Genomic DNA, 22,828 nt, shown 5'->3' on the forward strand with positions numbered 1-22,828 from the left:
CACCAAAGTGAGTGCCAGAAGTTGGCAGACTGGATGACACCTGAGTCTCGTACCAGCCTGTGGAAAGGATTGGAAGATGCCAGCTTTTTGATGGTTAGCAAGGTGGGCTTGTTTTGTCCTCTTCCTTTAGTTCTGTTTTCTGTTAAGAGGTAAGATACAATGAACATGGCAGTCTGCCATTGTACTGTCTATACAATTTCCTTTTGCCAGGATAATCATCATCTGGACCCTCTTTTAATTAAATTAGCTCAAACAATGAACCGTATGAAAACTGCATTGGGACTTCAGTGCAACTGCTGCGTTCTTTTGGGTAGACTTGTAGAGAGTTGTGTTTGGTTTGGAGCCTGATGGGGAGGGGAGTCGCTGGGCTTGCAGAGAGGGAAGCATTTCTTCATACTTCAATTTTCCTGGACTGGAGTCTTTAAATTGGCAATTTGAACAGGAATATGCTTTTTAATAGGCTACCACTGTTTATAGTGTTTCTCAGAGGAAAGATACCTTGGAAAAAAGTGCTTTCATCTGAAGATTTTTCCTGTATTTCTAGTTGTTAAATGAATAAATGAAGTTGGTTGTTACCGCCAGTTCCTCAGATCATAACTAGTCAGTGGGAAAACTGCTGTTAATTAGTGACTTCTTTTTGGTAATTTTTATTTTTTCTTAGTTCATGAATGGTTTTGTTGTGGAGTTTCATTTTCATAGATCAGTATCATGTTTGTCTTTTCTCTCCACCACTAACTACCTCTCTATCCTCACATTTTGTGCAGCACTCAGCACTTTTTACTTATTTCGTACTTTTTTGCCCTTCCTTCCTTTTTCCTTTCTATACAGCTAAAACAAGGATCAACATACCTGCTTAGAACATGTAAGATAAAACAGGGAACAAATGGCAGAAGAAGGAAAAGTGACACATACTGTCAAAGTATGAAATTCATTTTTGCCTTTCTTTTGGCCTTCCTGACATAACATGACTTGTTGAACGACCTGTAGTTATGCAAACATCTTTGTTTTTTCTAGCCTTCTGTATGGACTAAAAGTTAAGTAAACGGTCTTTCCAAAACACGTGGAAAAGGTGTATTGTGGTCTTATCAGCCACACTTGTACAAGGGGAGTATTTGTTCCTGTACAGACCAAGCAGTGTTGCAGGTATCAGGAACCCCTTCCATGTCATCAAGATATGTGCAGACAAAATTTTCCTGTAGGCTGCATGCTTATTTGTCAGGAATGATGGAGAAGATGTGGAAGGATCTTTCCTTGTGAGTGGACTGTGCTGGAGCCCCAGCTGCTGTTTTGCTTCTGTCCATGTGCATTTTGGTGTGTAAAACATAGGACACAGAGACAGTAGGATTTATCCTTGCTGAAGGATTTTGCAGAAGAGTGGATTCCATTTTCTCTATAGCTCTGTCTTGGTAACGGCATCGGTTACTCACGCTTCACTCAGATATCAAAAAACAGCAATGTATTTTCAGCACAGAAACCAGAAGTCAGAGGATGACTCCTAATCATCCTTGCACATCCCAAGCAAGGATACAAGTGTTTTAAAAAAAATATGTCAGCAAAGTACGGTGATTTCCATCCAAAAATGCTACTGTACATACCTCCCAGGTGACAACTTGTTCTCTATCATCTTGACAGCACCTCTTGATTCTACATGATGGTCTCCAGGAAGTCATTCATGAAAAGGAGAAAGTACAAGAGAGTCAGGGAATGCAGCTTAGATGTGAACAGCACAGCTTTATTTAGTGCTAGGTGCATGACAATGCCAGGGTTGTGCACTGGAGATGGTGTTGCAAGGATATGGAGAGGACAGCTTGAGTCTAAACCATGACATTTGAGGGTGGTGGTGAAGACTTTTTCAGGCTGCTGTGTCATTGCTTCACTCCCAAGCTGTGGGCTGTGTGTCACCCGCTGAGCAGGTGCCCAGTGCTGAACAGCAAGAAGGGCAGCGTCACGGTGCTGCCATCCTGCTGGATCCCAACCATGCAAGTCAGCTGGTCGGGCCTTCCCAGACCTGCCAATCGCCCTCTTGGTCTTCCTGAACTGTCTCCAAGTGGAGACTTGGATTAACAAATAGTCATGTGTTTCTTGCAGGAAACCTTGAGTGACCCTCAGGAGATGATTACGATTTATTCTTTTTTTATAGGCTGTTTTGATTAAACGGCCTGCCCTGCCACACAGGGCAGCTACGTCCTTGCTTTTGTTTGCGGAATAATAGCTGGGGATTTGTGTCTGCATGAACATGCATCAGTGTCTGCTGGTGCTTTCTGCAGTGCCAGCACTAACTGTAGTGAGAAGCTGGGAAAAAACCTAAACAACCCCCTAAAAATCACAGAAGAAATAAAGAATCCATATTATATTTTTAGTGTCTCATGATTTTTTTCTATAAGGGGATGATTTCTGATTTTTTGTTGTCCTTTGCTACTTTGAATTACTCATCACTTCCCTTTTACTGAAGGATTTTGCAAACTGCTTGGTTCAATTAGTACCCCAGCTTCATATTAATAGGAGAATTATTCAGTTTTTGTACAGTTCCCTTCAATCTTTTTCTTCTACTGTTTTCTTTTAATTAATCTGCAACAGAGTCCATCTACTTCAGGTAATTTGACGTTTGTCAGGTCAAGTGAAGGTACTTTGCAAAAGGCACTTAAACAACATCTGGGTGAGCTTCTTTGCTAATTGGGTTGCAGCACATGTGTTATTGCTCACTTTAACTTAACAGAATCATTTTAATCTGATTATTTTAGACTTAGAATTTGTGACATTCTACCTTTTCTCCAAGAAATAAATATTATTTAATTATCAGAGACTCACGGAACCACTGAGGTTGGCAGGCACCTTGTATCCAGTCCAACCTGAGGCTGCCCTCAGTCTCTGCATGGCCTGATGCTTGGATCATAGAGTGGCTGAGAAAATCTGGAATTTGTTGATCTTACTGGGAGAGTTAAAAACAACTACACTCTTTTGTTATTTAATATGTTTAAATTCTGTTTTACACACATACTCTCCTGCATCCTTAATGGAAATGTATGTGTGCTCCCCTGACCTAGGACACAATTTAGTCATTCTCCTTTATGCCTGTAACTGTAGAGCATCTTGGTTTTCATGGAGTTATGTATTTTCTTTCCCATCTCAGATTCCATTTTCTACCTAGAAGAGATTTACATTTCCTATCTGTGAGCTCTGCTGCTGCATCAAGTTGGAAAACAGGATGCTAAAGGCATTTTGTTGGTATTTAGTGTTTATGTTGAGTCACAGAGGGAATTGCAGTGCCATGCAAATACACCCAGTCCAGCTTGGTATCTTCAAATAAACCAAACTAGCTTGTTCACAAGCTTGTATCACTCTACCCACAGTTTTATGGGGTTCATAATAAGCTGGCGTACCCTGCTGCTGCCTCAGCTGATTTATGATGCTTGTATTTGCCTTGCAACCATATGACCATGTTGTAGAATCATTAAGGTTTGAAAAGTCCAACCATGAACCTAATGCTACCACTGGTTCACCACTAAACCGTGTCCCTAAGTGCCACATCTAGATGTTTATTAAACACTTCCAGGGATGGTGATTTCCTCACTTCCCTGGGCAGCCTGTTCCAGTGCTTGACCACCCTTTCAGTGAAGAATTTTTTCTTAATATTCAATCTAAACCTCCCCTAGTGCAACTTGCAGCTGTTTCCTCTTGTTCTATCACTTGTCCTTTACTCCTGCATGATATTGTAGGTGGGTTGTTTTATTTATTCTTTTTCATAGGAAAAAGCTCTTTTTTCTTAATATTTTGCCCTTCAAAAGAAACTTACTTTTTGGTCAGACAGGAGTCAGGTTTAGTACCAGCCTGGTTCACTGGGGAGCAGTTTCTGGCAATGATCTCACCACTTCCCCGATGCAGAGATCTTTGTGAAGAAATTACTTGTCTTTCAAGAGAGCACTGTCCTGTATTTTAACTTATCTCACGTCAAAAGCACTTGTGCCTGTGGGGCAAGCTGGGGAGCGCATAGCCGCTTTTTTGAATCATAACCACAGTTAATGTAGTATTGTCATGCAAAGGAAATGAGAAAAATAGATAATCATGTTGGAATTATTCAGGAATTTAACTCCAGGGGGATGCTGACTTACAGGGTAGGTGGTATTTGGTTTTCTACATTCAGTGCAAGAACGTGGTTTTAGCAGCCCAAAAACCCCGTGCCTGGGAAATGGTTTCTGTGTGTCTTTTTAAGGAAGCAGCGATGCAAAGTGTCATGAGAACCAGCTTTTGTCCCTGATAAGCAGTTAATGTTTCTTAAAAACTGCTGAGTGTGCAGGATTTGGCAACCTCACGGAGTGTGGCGGCGTTGGAGTGAGCCGGGCTCTCTTGATGTTGTGCGATACACTCCCGGCGTGCCAGCCTGCGAGGGCTCGCAGCCCTTGTTCTAATTAACGCTGCTGTTGTACACAAACCTACAGCACCACTTCATTTTTGTCTCCTGCAAACATCCCAACTCCTGTGCCGTGAATTGTTTTGACAGTTGGCTTTCCGTTAGCAGTGGGGGGAGAACAGTGAAGAGCCCCCGTCTAGACCTACTTGCAGAACTATTATGGCGAGAAGAATAATCTTACAGTAGAAGTTCCTCTTTCCAGGACCTATTTGTACATTCTGACTCCTCTCTGTATAATAGGATTACACATTTCTTATCGCAGCCACAAACTGGATGTGTGCCAGCCATAAACTGTGCACAGTGTAACAATATGATTGCAGGCAATCTTCCCCCCCACCCCCTTCTCTCCTTTTCCTCTTTATTCGTTCTTATTCTGGGTTAACAGGGAAAAAAAGTCATATTAGACAGTGTAGGATGAATCATAAAGCATCACTTAAAACACTCCTATGGCCTGGTATATAGAAGCAAACCTACTTGACCAATGGAAACTAATTACAGACAAGAAGTGTGCCTTAGGAGGAAAAGATATTGATGTTTGAAGTGTTTCCTGAATGCATACATTTGAATCTGGGGAGAGAATTAAGATTGTGTTGCTTTGAGGGAATCTTCATCTATTCATATGGTAAACGTAGGAGTGACAGCTATAGCTGAATGACTGTGGACAGGCACTCACTGCATCACATTACTGTTTTCTTTAACATGTGGGTTTGGTTTACGTAGTACTGTGGCAGTAATTCTGTCTGCTCTGAAGTGTACTGGACTGCAATATATTGAACAGATAAAATATGTTTGGCCTGAGGTAGCTTAAAGCTAAATAAATGCTGGAGGGGGAGATCTAAGCACATGGTGACTACCTTTAAATAGAATTTAACAACAAAAAAAAAGTGGTCAAGGGGAGAAGCCCACCCTCCTAAAAAAATGTTAAAAATCATAATATACATAATTAGAAGTGGAAGTCGTTTATGGTTCCTACTGTTAAATGCTGCTGTAGCCATCTGCAGGGAAATATGCATTCCTGGAGTCTGGCCAGACTTCAGCATCGTTCTGTGAGGAGAAGACGGCCCAGATTGCCCTTCCTCACGTCCATACCAAGCACATTTGCTACAGCTATTTTGGGATTTTTAAACCTTGGTGTGGGAAAGTAGGATGAGCTGTAGCAGTCATTTCAAAGGTAGAGCCTCTGTTGAAACTGGGGTGAACTACAAACGAATGTAGCAATGTAGCATTTGGGATCTGCTCTGCGTCTCAAGGCTGCAAAACAAAAATGTCTGTCACTTGCTAAACTCCATTTTTGAAATATGTTCTTGCAAGAGGTGAGAGGGTCATGGTTCTCTTTCTCTTTGGACTAGCTTGCAAATTTGGGCAGACGAATAGTTTTAAATAGTTTTGTACCTTAGTCCCAATTTTGGAAGGACACGGCTTTGAAGATATTTGCGGTGTTATGTCAGCTATGAAGTCTTGTGTTTGTCCTGGATTCCTCTTTTAATGCATCTTTTCCTCCCTGAAACAAAGATGAACTTACAAAACAAGTGTGTAAGAGTGCCAGCTGGGGCTATACTGGCAGGGATGCTAACCTGAAGGCAGCTTTGGATGGGGGGAACACTGGGGGTTTCTCTCCCCTTGCTGGTGCCAGTCAGGGTGAAAGTAGTTCGTGCTAGATAATTGCACCTGATGTGTTACTGAAAAAAGCCTGTTCACTGAGTTGGTAGAAAAGGAGCGTTTTTAGCTGAATTTTGCTGGCCATTTGCAGGAGGCTCAAGAACTTTTTATCAGGGTAGAAGTTGCTTACTAAGTGCATCATGCAAAAAGGGGTTCTGCTCAAGTTGGGTGAGAAAAACCCAAGTCAAAGCTATGATAACTAAAGGCACCAAGTGCTTCTCAAACAAGCGTAGGTGGCATCTTGGCTGGGACAGCTGTTCTTGGCCCACAGACTTTTATTAACTCAGTTACAGAAAAAAATTGTCAAATGGACTTGTATTAGCCATGGTTCTGAGAAGGGGTTTTGGGAAGGGTGGGGAGAAGGGCTAACCTGTCAACCACTTCCGTCTGGGTGGAGTTCTTAGGATTTCCAAGTCCCCTTCTACCACCCTGAACCTTAACTACGTTGTGTCTTTTTGAGCTGTTTGAAGTTTTTCTGGAGGTTCTGGAGGTTCTAGTCACACATCCATAAGGTTTCTCTAAATGTTAATGTGCGAGGCTCCAATTACTTGTGCCGTTGGATTCTGCACACTAACTCTGGTTACTTCAGTAATTGGTTTGAAAGGTATAGATGTGAGATTGATTGATATATTTAGTCTGTAAATTGTATGTAAAAATTGGCAAAAGTTATCTGTGTTTATTTCAGTATTCAAACACTGTTTCATTTGTTTATTTTAAAAACATGGGGAATAAGTGTTTAAAAAAACCCCACCACCACCAAAAGACAGTTATTGTGAAGCTATATTGAGAATTTAATGTACGAGTTAGGAAATTAAAAGTTCCTGCAATAAATGAGACACACTCATATTAAAGGTATACTGCAACATAAATTTCCCAGCCTCTACAACAACACTGATTTCTCAATATGTGCAAGATGGTTGACAGAGTGGTTATAAGAATTACAGCCTTGTTTTTCCTAACTAGTTCATTTAAATTCTCAACCTTAATGTTCTGTTAGCCTTCCATTTTCTTGCTAATCTGCTTTAGGAAAATAAACAAAGTACAAACCTAAGTATCTTGCAACTCAAAGTGATATATACCTGGAGGGAGAGAGATAACGTTAGATTGCAGTAATTTTTTGTGACTTCGTTGGTGTTGAATCCTTGACCACTGATGTTGATGTTAACACTCCTTGTCTTCATGGAAATTGCCAATGAACCTATTGGTTCTTTTCTTCCCAAGACTGGGAAAATGGGACAGAAAACAGTTTTTCATTTGGAGAGCATGTCCAACATGGTTGAACGCAGCCTTTGGGGATGTGAGGAAATGTGTTACTCTGTGGGGAGCAATGTGGAACCATTGCATCTCTTCAGAGGTAGGATCTATGGAGTGGACTAGCCTGTTCCACCCAGCCTTTAAGGTTCTTTTTAAGTCTGTATCCTCAATGCAGATACGTCACTGTCTTGCAGACTGATTACATGCTGGGATCACTGTTCTCGTACAATACTCTCAGCTACGATGTGGCATTTTCATGGTGCATTGTTCACTCACAGCAGAACATTGCAACTTCTCAGGGTTCTTTCCCTGCTTTCCGGAGCTACAGTAAATCACATTTCTCTGAATACCATTGCAGGAAACTTGGTCCATCTTTGCTGGGCTCCTATCAGCAGTCAACATTTACTTCAGTGCACTGTACAATTTCCCACTTGCGTAAGAAACTAGCACACAGAACTGATGAGGTTTGGAGTCACTTCTGAATGTGGGTCACCTTTGGTGTGGCATCAAGCTATATGTGGTTCTGGGAGAGCTGAGAGCCAAGAAGAAGAAAGTTTCAGAAGTAGCTTCTACAAAGTAGTTGGAGGTCCCTGGGAGATGGAAAACTGATTTTGTAAAATAAATCTCTGTCATATTTCATATGCAGTGTAATACTAGTCCCTTTTTGAAATCTCTTGTGGTTAAACACTTCTATCATGTCCTTACCACCTGCTGCAAATCCAACATGAAAACAAAAATAACCAAATCTTAAGTTGTAGCAGCTGAACCTGTTTCAAATAAATTGTAAAAGCTATTGTTTACGATAAGTGTTATCTGATTGCTGGCAGAACCTGTGTTTATTGCTTTTTCCATTGTACAGAGAGATTTGTAAGTAGACAGAAGTCTATAATTATACTTAGTGGGATTGGAGAGCATATAAAGCATAAAATGAAATTGCTTGGTTTTAATCTGAAGTAGCATCACATCAAATTTTCCATTTTTTTACATATCTTGGAACAAATATTTTTCTCATTCTTTGAATAACATTGAAGGACATTTAGAGACTATCACAAAGATACTTTGTGCAGGCTGTTTTCATGTACTTGATGTTTTGAAATGTTAGCACTAAAAGTCAAACACCGGGTGCTTATTGTGCTGGTGGTCATGAAGAAGAGCTATAAAGTGCAGTCTGACAAGTGTCAATGACTATCTGGAGTGAATCTTTCATTTCAGAACAGTAATTGGGTCTTTTTTCCTCTCTGATTAAAAAAACAACAAACAACAAGCCAAGTGGAAATGGATCATACAGTTAATTTTTTTCTATGTTCTGGCAGTCCTCTTTAGAGCTCATTCCTCTTTTTTTATTTCCCACATGAGGAATGAAGAACAGAGAAACCCAAATTATGTATAAAATCCCAAGTTGCAGCTGTAAAGTCTTCTCAGCTCAGATATATTCAGCTGCATATTTTTGGGTGCAGTTGGCTTCGTGTCTTTATTATTTATTTACAGTTTATATTATGTTAACTTTTTTTGTAAGGATAGAAGAATTTGTATATAATACTTACATCTTTTGATTTTGTCAAATAATGTCACACTTTATGCTTTCAGAGCAGTCAACAGCCCAATCCTCCTGGCAGTCCCAACAATCAAGATCAGGCAAGTGTGATCCACCACGTGCAGGGTTTACTTTGATGATAGGTGAGCCTCACTGCTGTCCTGTTCTCTCATTTTGTGTACTAGTGGTGCTGGCCAAGGCTGGCAGTTGTGATGTTTCTGCTGGCTGCCTCAGTCGTAGAGTCACAGAACAGTTTGGATTGAAAGGAACTTTAAAGATCATCTAGTTCCAACCCCGTGCCATGGCCAGGGACACCTTCCAGTAGAATTCATCCATGTCCATACCATCTAGACCCAAGGAAGTGGTAAATCCTTATAAATTTTAGATGTTGACTCAGTGAGAGGTGCCCACTGTTGTCCAGGAGAGACGGTTTCAGTTATGAGTAAGACCTGCATGTTACAATCCCTGTAATACAAGGAATGAGGTTACTCACCAAAAGGGGGTTGATCTGTGTTTTTCATCTGTTAAGGCCACATCTGTACTGGGGAGATTAGGATACATCTGTTTGACTGGACTGGAGCTAACCAGGGTTGTGTGCTGGACAGCCATGAGGGCAACACCTTTACCCTCTGCAAAAGCAGGGGAGGGAAGGGGAGGATCCCTTTTGAAAAGAACATTTTGGGAACACACCGAAAGCACTTCTCTGCTTTTGAATCAAAAGCAGCAGAGGGTAGACCCTGTGAAAGAAAATTTTCCTCCTCAGGGTTGCATGACCCAAATTCCTTTTAACCCAGAATGCTTCATCATACTGTAAGTTTTAGACCATTGTGATTGCTTGTCTTAAAATGAGAGATTTTTATGAAACTTAATCTGAATGTTCACTGTCTTATAGAATGTGCATGTAGGAGCGTATTTGGCACAATTTGAATATCAGATCTTTGAAATCCATTCTTCCAGTATTTGTTCCTTATACTCACATGTGCCTGGTAGTAACACAAATTGTATTGAATAATGTGATCCTGATGCTGGGTCAAGAAAAATGTACCAGGATGTCCAAGAGTAAGAGGACCAGGTTGGTTTGGGCTCTTACCAAGGATGACTAGCCTACTTATGTCTTTTGAAATTGCAGCTCCTCCTTTCCCAGCTATAGCTAATGGTCTATAGGATGGAGACAAGGCACGATGATGCTAGCTGCTCAGCTGGGTGGAATTAACTTCACAGGTGCTTGTGCATCTTGTAATGCCATAAAAATTAAGTGGTACGTGGTGGATAGGATTTTAATAATGTCAGGCTCCTCAGGTACATGACAGGTAACGCCAAGAAATGTAAGGTCACAAGCCGCCATGTAGATTGAGTTCTGTGTAAGGTCAGGCAGCAGCTGTCTTAAACATGCAGTCCAGGGATGCCCACAGATGTCCACTCTCTGTCCCTTGCTCCATTCTACTAGCTCCTAAATTTATCCCAATAATCTGGAAGAACATGAAGACTTTAAACCAAAGCACACCATGCCCCGGGAAAGAGGAGAAGCCCTCATGGCCATGCCAGGTCTTGAGGCTCCTAGAACAGCCAGGAGCTGACCAGAGATCCCATAGTAAACCTGGGGCTGTACCTGCTGTACACTGTTACTTGTCTTCTAGAGAATTGAAGCGCAGAGTGCTACCTCAGCTCTTCTCCTTTATTTTCAGTATTAAGGACAGATTTTTCCTTCACTTTACAGTTTAAATTAGAATTCTTGCATGATTTCATTCTTTCTTCTACTTTGAAAGGCTAGATTAGAAATGTAATTTAGAAACTTCTTTGTTGTATTGGCTAAAAGAATGTCTTCCACTGTTTATTTGCGTGTGTCTTTTGCATCTGTGTTTCTGCCTCTGATATGTGTACCTGACCTGCCAGGGTGGAATTCAGATGTGGTTGAGGGTGTCTCACCCTGATGGCATGGTCACCGCTGACAGCTCTCTTTGTCAACCTGTAGCAGTAGTTTCTCATGCGGCAGACAGGGAATAAATGTCTGAAAAGCAAATACAAGTTGTAAAGCCCAGTGAGAGAGACATTAATTTCCTCTCTCTGAAAATGCACCATCATTCCCGTTTCAAAGATAAGAGAATGCACCCGTAGAAAACAAAACCATCTCTTTAATTGTGCTTCTGTTGGGAGCATTGTTTGGAAACTTTGGCCATTTGTGACATATTTTGGAGACCGAAAGACTTTCTATGTAAACTGCTGTCAGTAACTGCAGGAAGCTTTTCTGTGTTGTGCAATCCAGTTGGCTCAAAGTGGGTGATGAGAGACTCTGAGACTGCTGTCAAGCCAGTGGGTGACATGTGGGTGGCACTTAGGGGCTGGTCAGCAGTCAGTGGAGGCCGTTAATTTAATGTCTAGACAGCAGTAAAAATGTACAGCAGTGGGATCCTAGATGGTCTGTTTGACTATACCTTCAGAAAGACTTCTTTCAAAGTATTTCTGTTACATCCATATCCTACAGCCACAATGACTGTCCTGAAGATAGATAGCAACAAGAAGGGTTCATCAAACGGGTGACTGCTGTGTATGTAAAAGATACATGTTTACTATTCTAAAAAAAGAACTCCATTATCCTTTTACTTCTGGGGCAGCTGAAGTTTAGAAAAGATGGACATGTAGGAGTTGCTGCTAAATTTCCCACTGGTTTATGCGTCGTGCCCAGTCTCTCTTTGCCCAATACGTTGGAGAGATTCAGGCTTCTTGCAGTGAGTATATGGCTGCCTTCCACTAGTTGATGGAAAATTATGGCATTAAATACAGCATTAAATCCACCTCCCCCGACATCACAAAGCTTCAGGCATTCAGACCCTTATTTTTAGGACCTCCTCCCGAAGACAGATTGTCTACTCCTCTGACCAAAAATCCAAACTGGATGTGATGTTCTTTTTTCGTATTGTTACAAAGCCAGCGCCAACAGCTGAGGTGCAGAAGCCAACAGGTGGTTTGGTGGGTAAGAGCAATCAGTTCACTGATATTGAGGTTTAGAGATAAAACTGGAATGCAGCTATGGAGCTTGGGAGTTCAGAAAACCTTAGCTGAGTGGCTCCTAAACATGTTGTATTAGTATTGCTGCCACAGGCTTGAGAGGCTCTTTCCTTATTCTTCGGGGCACTAAAGAAAAATTATAGGTCAAGGAGAACTCTTGGAGAAGGTGAGATGACTCAGGTGCCTGTGCTGATGTACCAAAGCATGTGGAGAGAAGCTCTGCATGTGGCAGAGCTCCCCAGGGTTCAGGCAAGGCGAAGAGGTCCCCTGAGCCCCAGCAGCACTCCTGGCTACACCCTGCACACGCTCCTGGGGTGCTCAAGCAGCCCTTTGGATGTTTTTCATGATCTGTAGAATGTTTTCCCTAGGCCCATATGTTTTCCCTTTTGTATAGTGCTCTGCTTCCTTGCCTGAGGAACAGTTGCAGACATCTATTTCCCTCATCCTTTCTGAGCCTCTTCTAAGCTTCCTTCCCTCCGCAAGTCTTTGATATATTCCCTTCCCTTCCTGATCTGAAGACTGGTAAGCACAGCAGGTGAGGAGTGTTAGTGCTGCATCTGCTGCTAATTGGGCTCACAGGCTCATTCAGAGAGCACTGGCAAGTGATGTACTGAGTTAATCAGGAGCTGGGTTTGTAGGAGAATGTTCATATTATGTAGGGTAAGTAGAGATTTGCATGTCAGCTTTTAAAATGGGAGCTTACCAAACTGAGCCTGGCTGCTGCTTTCCATTGTCGGTCTCCCCGTGGCCCCCATCTACATGGGGTGTCTCAGCACCTTGACTCTATTTATCCTTGCAGCAGCCTGGGAACATTGAGGGGTGCTGCCATTCCCGGCTAGGGGATGAATGCCTGGGAATCCAGGGTTTAGGGAGGAGCTTTAACAGCGCTTTGCATTCAGTGGTGGTGCTGGTTTCAGCAAATTCCTGGCTGTTTCTTCCTCCAAACAGCAGCAGGTGAGGTGTTGACATATCGGGGAGAGGGAGCCATGTCCATCACAAACACCAGCAGTTGATGCTGTCCAAGTGCATCTGGCATCACTGAGGAGGTTGTTTCACCAGTCTCAGACAGCATGTTGGCTTTGCTGCCTTCCTCCTGCTTATTCCAACCTCTGTGCCACTATGGGCTTCTCCAGTCTCCCCTCTTCCTCTGCTCCTGTAGCTGATTGATTGTGGATCCTTTAATCAGTCCAATACAAAATTACCCTTATCCCTGTAAAATACAACAAAAACTTGCTTTTAATATCATTCTGCTCAGTAATTTGTTTTACAGGTTAGTGCCTGTGGGCTCTCAGGGCAGCACAAGTGTGGAGGCAGCAAATGGCAGGCGGGGGAAGGCAAGAACTTCTTAGGCTGACTTTGCCTTTGAAGCCAAGGTATCCTCTAAATACAGCGTCAGTGTTTTTGCCTAAGGTCATGCAAGAATGCTTGGCAGAGCAAAGAGCTGAAGTGGGCCTCCCCAGATCCAGGTTACCACTCTAACCCCAGGACTGTTTTTCTTCCAGCGCTTGAAAATGGTCTGAACTTCCCATGAGGTACTTTGTGAGAACTTTTTAGGCAAAGATTTTGCTCTAAAAAAGCACGACTGTTTGCTTTGTAAGAGGAAATTCTTGTTCCTGTTTCCTTTCAGATGTAGTCCTTCTGTTCTTGGCTTGCTGACTTGATGATATCACTCCCTATGCAGTGGGCAAAAGCTGTTTTCCCTGTATTGAAAGAGCCAGGAGGAGCAGCTGCTATTCTGCCTCTAATCTCTAGTTCTTCACCCACTCCTTTGGCATGCCAATGGGAACCAGGACCAAGGAGCTGCGTGGGGAACACAGATGCAGAAGTGAATTTGCTGTGTCATCCTTGAGTCTCACAGGCCAGAAGTGATTCGCTGATGTTTGTTCATGAAGGATCCAGAGTTTGTGCAGTGTGTCCAGGGACTACTGATAGCTGGCTATGGAGCACACCCAGGCTCTTTGTCAAAGCCACCTGTGTCAGTGGAGGTGGAAGTCCTCACCATCTGGTGACTTTCCTGTGACACTGTACGGAAAATGAGATCTTAGTACGTACCACCTGCTGCCACAGGATGCCCATTAAGTAGCTGGGGGCACAACAGCATCTTTTTGGTTGCCTGCATGCAGTTGAAAAACTGTATGAGCAATTAATTTCACTTTCTTACAGGCACCTTCCTTCAGTCAGGTACTCTGACCTCCATTTCTTCCAGAGGACCATCCTCCATTTGGGTCTTCGGTGCTTAACTGCACTTATTTTATGTGTATGGAAGCATTTAAACTTTCTCCTCTCTTTTTATGTCCTTTTCTGATGATGATATCTCATTCTTTTTAAAAATAGAGTAATTGCTTCGGCATTATCCTCAGCTCAGTCGTGCAGGTGCCTGGGTAAATTATCCCATGCATGCATCTAGCTTTCACTCCGGCAGTCTTCCGTAATTGACAATTAATTTGTGAATCTTTTTCCATGCCGTTCTTTCACCTTGAGTGCTGGGCGTACTGGATCTCTGCCACCTCATATTTCCTGGATAAAGTCACTGTGGCTTTTTGTCTTACAATGTCTGACTCCTAGCCAGTGCAACTGGTTGGAAAAAAAAACCTGCAAAATATAGTGTGCGTTGGAAGATTCATTTAAATAGGCAGAATAGTTGCTGGAGAACAGTCTCTGTAAAACAAAGAGAAAGTAAAAAATGTTGGTCTATCCAGAGAAATTTCAAGAGGAGGTATTTACCAAGTAACACAATTAGTCAATGCCTTTGTCACAAACATTGCATTCTTCATTCTTTTGTTGTGTGAAGAGGGGATGATATAAATAATTTTCTGGGATGCCTTATGTCCATCCCATTCAGATGTATGAAATTCCACTGTGGTGATGCTTTGATTTCTAACCTTTAAAAGTTATGAGCTGTGACAGAGAAAATTATAAACTCCCATTTGTTTTGTGTGCTTGTGTGGGGAAATTCTGTCCCAGTCCAAGCACCATGGAGCCTACAGTGCCTTACACTGATTTATGAAGCCTTTTCCTTGATTTGCTTGCAGCCGGTATGTGTAAGGCCAAATTCAGTTACCACACCTGCAGTAAATCAGCAATATATAAATGTTTTTTAACTTGGGAAAAAATCCATTAGTGGTTGAATTAAACCTTTAAAGGACTCTTATTTCCTGAGCGTTAGGCTACTATAACTTTTATGTGTGATTTTAACACATTCTGAAGTGTTAGGCAAACTACAAAGAGCCAGTGAGTATGTAGGTGACGGTTGTTAATGTATTTTAAAAATGGTTTGCTTCTAATAAAAAGGGTTCTGTCATGTAAATGTTGAAGTATCAGCTCTAATGAGGGGCTTACAAATCAGTTGGAAGTTGGTGACTTGGTAGGTTTTATTGTTTTCTTCACCTAAGAGACCATCTCTGTAATAATATTTAGGTTTCATTAGGGACAAGGAAAAGACTTTAGAGAATGACAGGAGAAATCAGCCAGTTTTTGGTAATAAACTTCCCTCTCTTCCATTTTTTGCATCCCTTTCTCCCCTTTGCAGTCACGAGGACCTGAGCAGGGAGCAGAGGGTGACCCACAACCTCCCTGCCACAAAGTCTGATGATGCCCGTGTGCGCAGCCATGCCCTGACATGAATTTCCCAACTGCCCTGAGCGTGTCCTGCCTCAGCAGGAGGAGTCAGGGTGCCCAGCATTGGAGTGAGCTGGCTTTTCATGGTGGTAGATCGGGCCAGGCACACAGTGTCCTGTTAGATCTGCCATCTCAGCTGCTTGCTTGGGCATTTCCATTGCATTAAAATGAGCCAGAGCTTAAACAGTTCAAGCACAGCAAGTCTTGGATAACTAACCCTTGTAATTCTGCTGGCATGCTGGTGGCCATATGGATGCTGCTTGCATGGGCCACTGGGCAGTGGCAAAATTTGGAGGCCTGTCCTACAATTTTATCTTCTTTCTACTTCTGTAATGCCCCCTCTCCTTCCTTCCCTTTCTCTTTCCTTCCCTTTGCACCTCCCAAAATGTATTTCAGCCAACATAGCCGAGCAGGTACAGAGAAGTAAACAAGTTGCATCACTACACTAAATTGCTTTCTCTTCCCTTTCCTCCTCAAAAGCACAGAAGGGAATAGAAAAGGAAGATTAGTTGTGTTGGAGCTCCATCCTCGTGCTGTTCCCGTGCCATGGATTGCTCAGAGCTGAGCATGTACGTTTTGCCTGGGATAAATAACAGTGAAACTCTGTCTCAATTTTCTCTGCAGTTTCTCCCTCTTGCATTCATTTTAAAATTTCATTCCTCACTCCCATTATTGCCAGGCCTGCTGTTCTGTGCCTGGGGAGCCAGGTAAAACATTTTTATTTACTTTTGGTTTGGTTTGGTTCCACTTGTAACTTCCTGTCTCCAAATTTTTTGCAGGTTTTTTGTTTTCCAGTGACTTAGGGAGGAAGCCGGGCAGCAAGGAAGGAGTGACATTTTTATACTATGTGTTAGACGCCTTCAGATGTAAATCCATCTCCAGCAGCATTAAACTGCTGGCTAATTCTTTCCCTATAAAGTCATCTCAGTCTGGGCTTACTGTCTCCACCACTGGTTGTAGTCTTGATCTCAAAAACATCTACATGGAATGGAGAGCACCAGAAGTTGAGGAAACTTTGGAATTGTGGATTGGATTGTTTAGATTATTATTGGATAATGGGTTATTTGGCAGTTTAGGGGCATCAGGCAAGCTATGATTTTGCAGTCCAAAAGTCTCAAACAGCAGTGGTTTAAAGACTTCACTCTTTTTCTGTGTATTCATTCTCCCTGCAGCTTTTCCAAACTGCCTGTTCAATTGTGCTGATGCTGTAGTTTGAGACATTCCGTGAACCAGATTATCAACTGGTCTGGGCTAAAAATAATCCTTCAACATAGGGAGGAGGGGATGAGTGGTTGTTTTTTTTCTACTTGCATCAGTTCACCACTTTGCAGGATGACCCACAGATGGTTGGAACAGGTCAAACTGAGGAACATCACAGTGGCATGCAAGGATAGGAGCAAGACACTAAAGGTTGGGGAGACATAGAAAGTCCAAAAACCAACTTTCCCCCAGAATTATGGCTTTCCACTTGGCAGCTGGGTTTTGATGCACCTTGGTGCAAAAGTTTTCAGATGTTCTCACCATGCATGTCTGTGATAATTTCTGCTCTTGCAACAGCTGCTGTATTGGTATCTCAGTGCTGTTGCTCTGTAGTTGATACATTAATTCAAGCCCACCTTTGCCAACAGTTGCTGTGGTTGCTGGGGCAGAGACACACATCCCATTTGGCTGCTGTTGATGTGAGAACAGTAACCTTTGCAGAAGGCCAGAGCAATAACATTTTAAACCACAGACACTAAATCTGCAAGAGCCTATCTGTCAGAACATCCCAACATAAAAGGTAACATAAGCTTCCCCTTCTGCAGCATGGCTCAAAATTGAACTGATACAGAATTTACACAGCAACTCTTAGATCAATGACTAAACGGTTTCTGGGGTGAGGATGATGAGTATTTTCCTACCTACATGACAGATAAGTGAGGATGAGAAGGAGTTTGCGGAAGAGGCTCAGAAGACCGAGATGCTCTCTGCCTGTTTGTAGAGGAAGAATCACGGGCAAGCCCATGTGGGTTAGCAGACCACTAGACTGTCTAAACGCTCTTAAGGGACAAAGTTCAATCAGCTTTCATTCCAAAGAGCATTATCAGTGTGTTACACTAATCCCATGTAACGGTACTCTAGCCTGACATAGGTACCGTGAAGTAGATTTTGGTGGCATGGCTTGCCCGTGCTGGTTTAGCAAAGACATTAAGGTGCTGTCAAAGTCGACAGCCTTAAAGACTTTCTTAAATTGCTCTTCTCTTCTGATCGATAGCAACGACGCTTTGCCCCAAGTGGTTTTCAATAGTTAATATGCCATGAACTCTGTAATATTGAAATTACTGACCAGTTGATTTTGATCCTTTTGGCTATTTTAGTGTTTGGTTATAGCACTTGGTTTATTATTTTGAGATGTTGGGTTTTTTCCTTTAGCTGTGACCATTGTGCCTTGAAGTTGGAAGCGTTCTGCTCAGTCAGTTGAGTGCTCCTGTCCCCGTGTGCACTGTGCCAGACTGGGTCTAGACAACAGTGTAGCCTCCACTCACACAGTACAGGATCAGATTTCAGCTCTTCCAGGCCATGCAGTATCATTTCATTTTTAATTTTAAAGCCCACGGTAGAGGCAGGAGGGAATAATCCTAAAATATTCACAGATACTTGAATGCACAGATGGGTTGTAGCAGAGATTTCCTAATCTCTCCCTTTTCAGGGAAAGAAATAGGAAAAAAAAAAAACAACAAAAAAAACCCCTGCCGGTCACTCAAGGCTTTGCTGAGGAAAAGGCGGATTTATTGAGGCTGGAGACATCCTGGTGTTAGGGCTGCTGGGAAGGAGGGGGCCCAAGGTTCCTATTCATGCACAATAGTCCTATTTCCCCCCGTTTCTTTCTTTTATTTTCCCTATGCCTTTTTATTGCATTACCATGGTCTTGCCCCCCACCTCTCCCGGCCGAGCGTGCCTCTCCATCGCTGCACATTGTGTTACTTTTCCCCTGCTGTGCCACTCTCTTGTGTGCAATGGCAGCAGCAAAGTAAAACTGACTGAAATGCTGATCTCTGAAGCACTGGCACACAGTGCTTTAGAGATTAGGATTTTAGTGCATTATACTCAGCTGCTAGCAGAGCAGAGCGCTGTGACAGGGAAACACAACGCCACAGCCAGGGGTTCTGGCTTGGAGATGGAGCCCCAGTCCCTCCGGGCAAAGCACTTCACACTTCTCCTCCTGCAAAACATCTTTGGGAGTGTATGCATGGATGGGCTTGAGTTTACTCAGTAGACAAGAGGAATATCCAAAGGCAAGTTGACAGCCTTTTCATCTAAATCATATCTATTATTAAGAAATTTTAAAAAAAGTAAAAAACTTACTAGCAAAACAAAAAAGTTTTTATGGTAAGATTTTTGTCACATATTCTATCTGTATCCTCAGTCTTTCTTTTCCTTTGCTGAAATTTAGCTTTTTATTTTATTTTCCTAGAAGCTAAGGAAGATGGATATTTTTCCTCTTGTTCCCTTAGACTTGCACGCTCATATTGCTGCTGTAGGAATTTGCTCTAGATCTTGGTCTCCAAAGTTCTTCGACAATACAGGCATTTTGGGAAATGCAGTGTCTTATGAGAACTAACAGCAGGCTTGCTGCTTGTCCACCTTCCAGTGAGCCTGGCTGGGTTTTGCTGTGCACTTGCCGATTGCCACTGGAGCTGCTGCCTGTGAGCAGGTTAGTCTGGAAGTACCCACAGCCAGTTCTGGAAGGTGGACCAGAGGAATTTTTTTATACTTCAAAGATGGCCATGCTAATTATTGCCCTCAGCTAATGCCTGCTCTTCATTGCTTTTGAAAGAATCATTACTTAATGACATGAAGTAATTTAAAAACTTGGTGACCTCTAATACCTTTATCAAATATCAGATAATCACACATTTTTCGGTGTATAGTTTTTCCATTGGCTTAAGGCCACTTAGTTATATAAATATTAACACTTGCTACTGGTAGGTTTAAATCCCATTTAAAAGTGCACTTATTCTGTATTCAGAAAGGGAGGAAATCATATCAGGTACCAGAAGAAATTCTCTGTTCTGGAACAATTAAATGTTTCTCCGGCACAGGCTGAGGTTTGTGCTGCCTGCAGATGCCGGTGAGCATCTGTTTTTCTCAATCTCTTGCTCATTCAGCAGCTCTTACTGCTCCTTGCTTCAGCATCCCGTTTCTCCTTCTCCCCAGCACCACACTTGGTTCCTCTTGCCTCTCATTTTCTTTGTCCATTGGCACCACTTTCCCTGATGGCTTTCTGCTCATTTTTCCTTATGCCATTTCTTCACGGTTTTCTTCTGGTCTTGCCTTTGTCCTTGACCTGACCTCCAAACCATAATGAATTTTCTCTTCTTTGAAACTGGCCACATCTTGGAGCTGGGTGCTTTATCACTCTTTCTTTTCTGATCTCCTTCTCTGATCACTGTTTTATTCCATGCTGTAAGTTTCTTTCCTGCATATTCCATGACTTAAACACCCCAGTCTACTTTTCTCATATTTGCTTGATGTACCTTCCCTTCACAACCATCCTTAAATGGGAGTTTCCCCTTTTTCCTCTCCTACTACCCTGTTGCTGTGAGGCTGTGAGGCACAAGCTGGAGATTTCCCACTGGTTTCCTACTTTTCACCTTCTTGGTAGCCACTTTTAACAACAAATTTACTTTTTCATCACATGCAGTCCTGCACTTTCAGCAACTTCCAAATTCATGGTCTGACAGATTCATTGGGTATTCCACCAAGCTGTTGTTCATTTTGCTCTTTGCCAACTTTTCCCAACATTTTTTTACCTTTCTTTCCCTTCTTCTGGTTTTGCTACCTTCTACATACTGTCCTCTTACAACCTGTATTCCTTTTTTTGTGTTTTCCATATAAAAGCAGAGTCTGGTAGCTTTGAAGCATCCCACAAGTGGCCATTTGTATTTCTGTTGTCTCTTTTCCCTTGTAAACATGAGAAGTCAGCACTCACCCTGCTGGGGTTAGGCACAGTGGGAAATAAAAAATGAGAGTCCTTGAGCTCTTCTTAGTGTGAGTTGAAGCACACACCTGGCTTCTGTGCATACAGGCTGGGAATTGCATATGCAGGAGCAATGCCATACTCCATTTCTGTGGCTACAGACATCCCCTCTCTAATCATATGGAAACGCTGAGCCCGTGGGCTCACACACAAGCCCTGGTGGCCTACGATCCGCTCTTGGTCCCCTCTGGTCCCCTTGGATTCTGGCTCTGAAGAGCCTCCCCTGCTCATCTCACTTTGAAAAGGTGCTAAAAAAGCAGCCCTGGGAGTGAAAGCAAGACAAGACAGAGGAAAATATCAGAGGCAGTAAAGTGGCAGAAAGGTCAAGAAAAGTAGGGATGAATTACAGCCTTTCAGCTTAGCCAGGAACAGCACACCGGAGACTGTGATGGGTATTTCTCCGGAGGGAGGACACAGGTCACAGAGCTTCCAGCTCATACTATTCCTTCTAAATAAATAAACCAATAAATAAGTAATGTGCATATGGCAGAATTGTGAACATAATAGAATTGCAAAGCAGAAAATGCCTGAATTTTTCCCCAAATGGAAGTGGTGTACAAGTGATACAGAATACTGCTTTTCACCAGATGCAGCAGATTCTAGTTGAACAGTACCACTGCCAGGGTTGGTCCTCTGAGTGACAGTCCCCAGTCTGCTGCCAACAGACATGTGAGTTAGATGGATAGTGAGCTGTCCTGGGCACTCTCTATTTTGTTGGATTTAGTAGCATTTCTTAGCTTTTGCATACAATGCCTAGAAGTGGCTTGTCACGATGTTCGCCATCACTCGTGTGCCATATTTTCCATGCAAAAGAGCAAGGACCTCGATGGTGGGTGCCCACTGGGGACCCATAGTGACACCAGGTATTGTCCTGTGGTCCAGAGGCAGCTGTAGCACATCAGTGCAACCGATGATGTGTTTGAGAGCATGAAAGTGGGGATTTGCATTAGAATTTTGCTTCTTGAAGTAAAATACAGGAAAAGTCATGCAATTCAGAATTTTTTACATTTGAATAACCCTCATCAGTGTTGTTCATATTTTCTGTCCCATCTATTGTGCATGTCTGACCCATAGGACTGTGTCAGACCAGGGCAGTACCATTGCTGTGAGGAAAGTGTTAGTGGACAGGCTGGATGGGGCTTTGAGTATCTGATCTAGTGGAAGGTGTCCCTGCCCATGGCTGATTCTATAAAACCCACCATACTGAGTCAACTATATTTTTAATTCTTAACAGGAAATATGGGAATGTTGGTTTTTCTTACATCACAGGGAGAGAATATATAAAGAAGGTCTCGGGTTTTCATCTGATTCTTGTGTCTCAATAAAGCTATTAAGGTAAAGTTACAAGTCCAGCTGAACACCCCATGCATAAACAGCAGACTTCTGGCACATGCACTAGAATCTCATGAAGTATGTTTTGAATCACTGTGCAGCAGGTCTGTCTCTTCATCAAGTTTTTGTGATCAAAAAATGGCACCATTCTCTTAAAAATATATCTATACCACATTTTCTATGAGCAGCCTAATGCCCTGAATTTAAAGCTGCTGTGTGGACTGTGCTGGTCGCTGACTTGGGGCTTCTTTTTGAACAGCGGAAAGGGAGAAAGGAAGGACTGAGAATTCTGTTAGTTTATTTAATTTATGTGTATGCTTTCAAAAAGTAGTTGCAATATTTGGGCCAGGTAGCGATTGCTCAGCACTGGCTCTGTTTCCGTACTCACACCCGGCTACCCAAGAGTGGTTTTTGAGGTTTTGCCCTTGGTCTCTTAATTTAGGTGATGCTTTGGAAAGGCACTGCTCTGGGTGTGGTGCAGAACTGGTGCTTGCTCCATGCTGGTTGCTGCTTTCCTCTGGGCTGGCTGAGAAGCCAGTGTGCTGTCTGACCTCGGGCCAGCTCAGGAGCAGCTTAGTAATACCAGATGCGGCGTGGTCTAGTGGCCTGAAATCCTGCGAGCCAGGGAATAATCTGCAGCGTGACGCTGATGCTCTCTGTGCTGTCAGGTCCTGCTGCCTGCTCTGCGCTGGGGACCAGTCGCCATATGGCTGTAGCACAGCTGTGCAGCCTTGCAGCTCACTGCTGTTTACCTCTTCCCACGGCCTGATTTTACAGTGCTCTTGCTGCTTGGGAATAAGGGGAAACCCCAGGGTTTGCTTGGTGCAAGCTGGACCAGTTCTCACTCTTGGCAGAGAGGAGGATGTTGGTGCACAGGAGAGTCGATCCTGTGGGGCAGCAATGCCTGTATGGGATGGAGTGGTCGGTCCATTGCTGTTCCCAGAGTCACCTGGTGGTACAGGTAGGATTGCTGTGCCACAGCCACAGGGAGCCCAGC

At 42.9% G+C, this 22,828-nt stretch overlaps 1 protein-coding gene across 5 annotated transcripts in view; it reads left to right on the top strand.

The window, feature by feature from the left end:
* KLHL29 (kelch like family member 29) overlaps positions 1 to 22,828 on the top strand; it is a 393,217-nt gene that overhangs the window by 87,009 nt on the left and 283,380 nt on the right. The window contains exon 3 of one of the 5 annotated variants that reach the window (XM_027749235.2): positions 8,909 to 8,998. The exons of the other annotated variants lie outside the window; for them this stretch is intronic. The gene's annotated coding sequence lies outside the window, so the exon portion shown is untranslated. The remainder of the gene's footprint in view (positions 1 to 8,908; positions 8,999 to 22,828) is intronic. 5 annotated transcript variants of the gene reach the window in all.

Source organism: Pipra filicauda, unplaced genomic scaffold (assembly GCF_003945595.2).
Source record: "Pipra filicauda isolate LSUMZ 115617 unplaced genomic scaffold, ASM394559v2 scaffold209_size2725305_pilon, whole genome shotgun sequence".
Taxonomy (NCBI): domain Eukaryota; kingdom Metazoa; phylum Chordata; class Aves; order Passeriformes; family Pipridae; genus Pipra; species Pipra filicauda.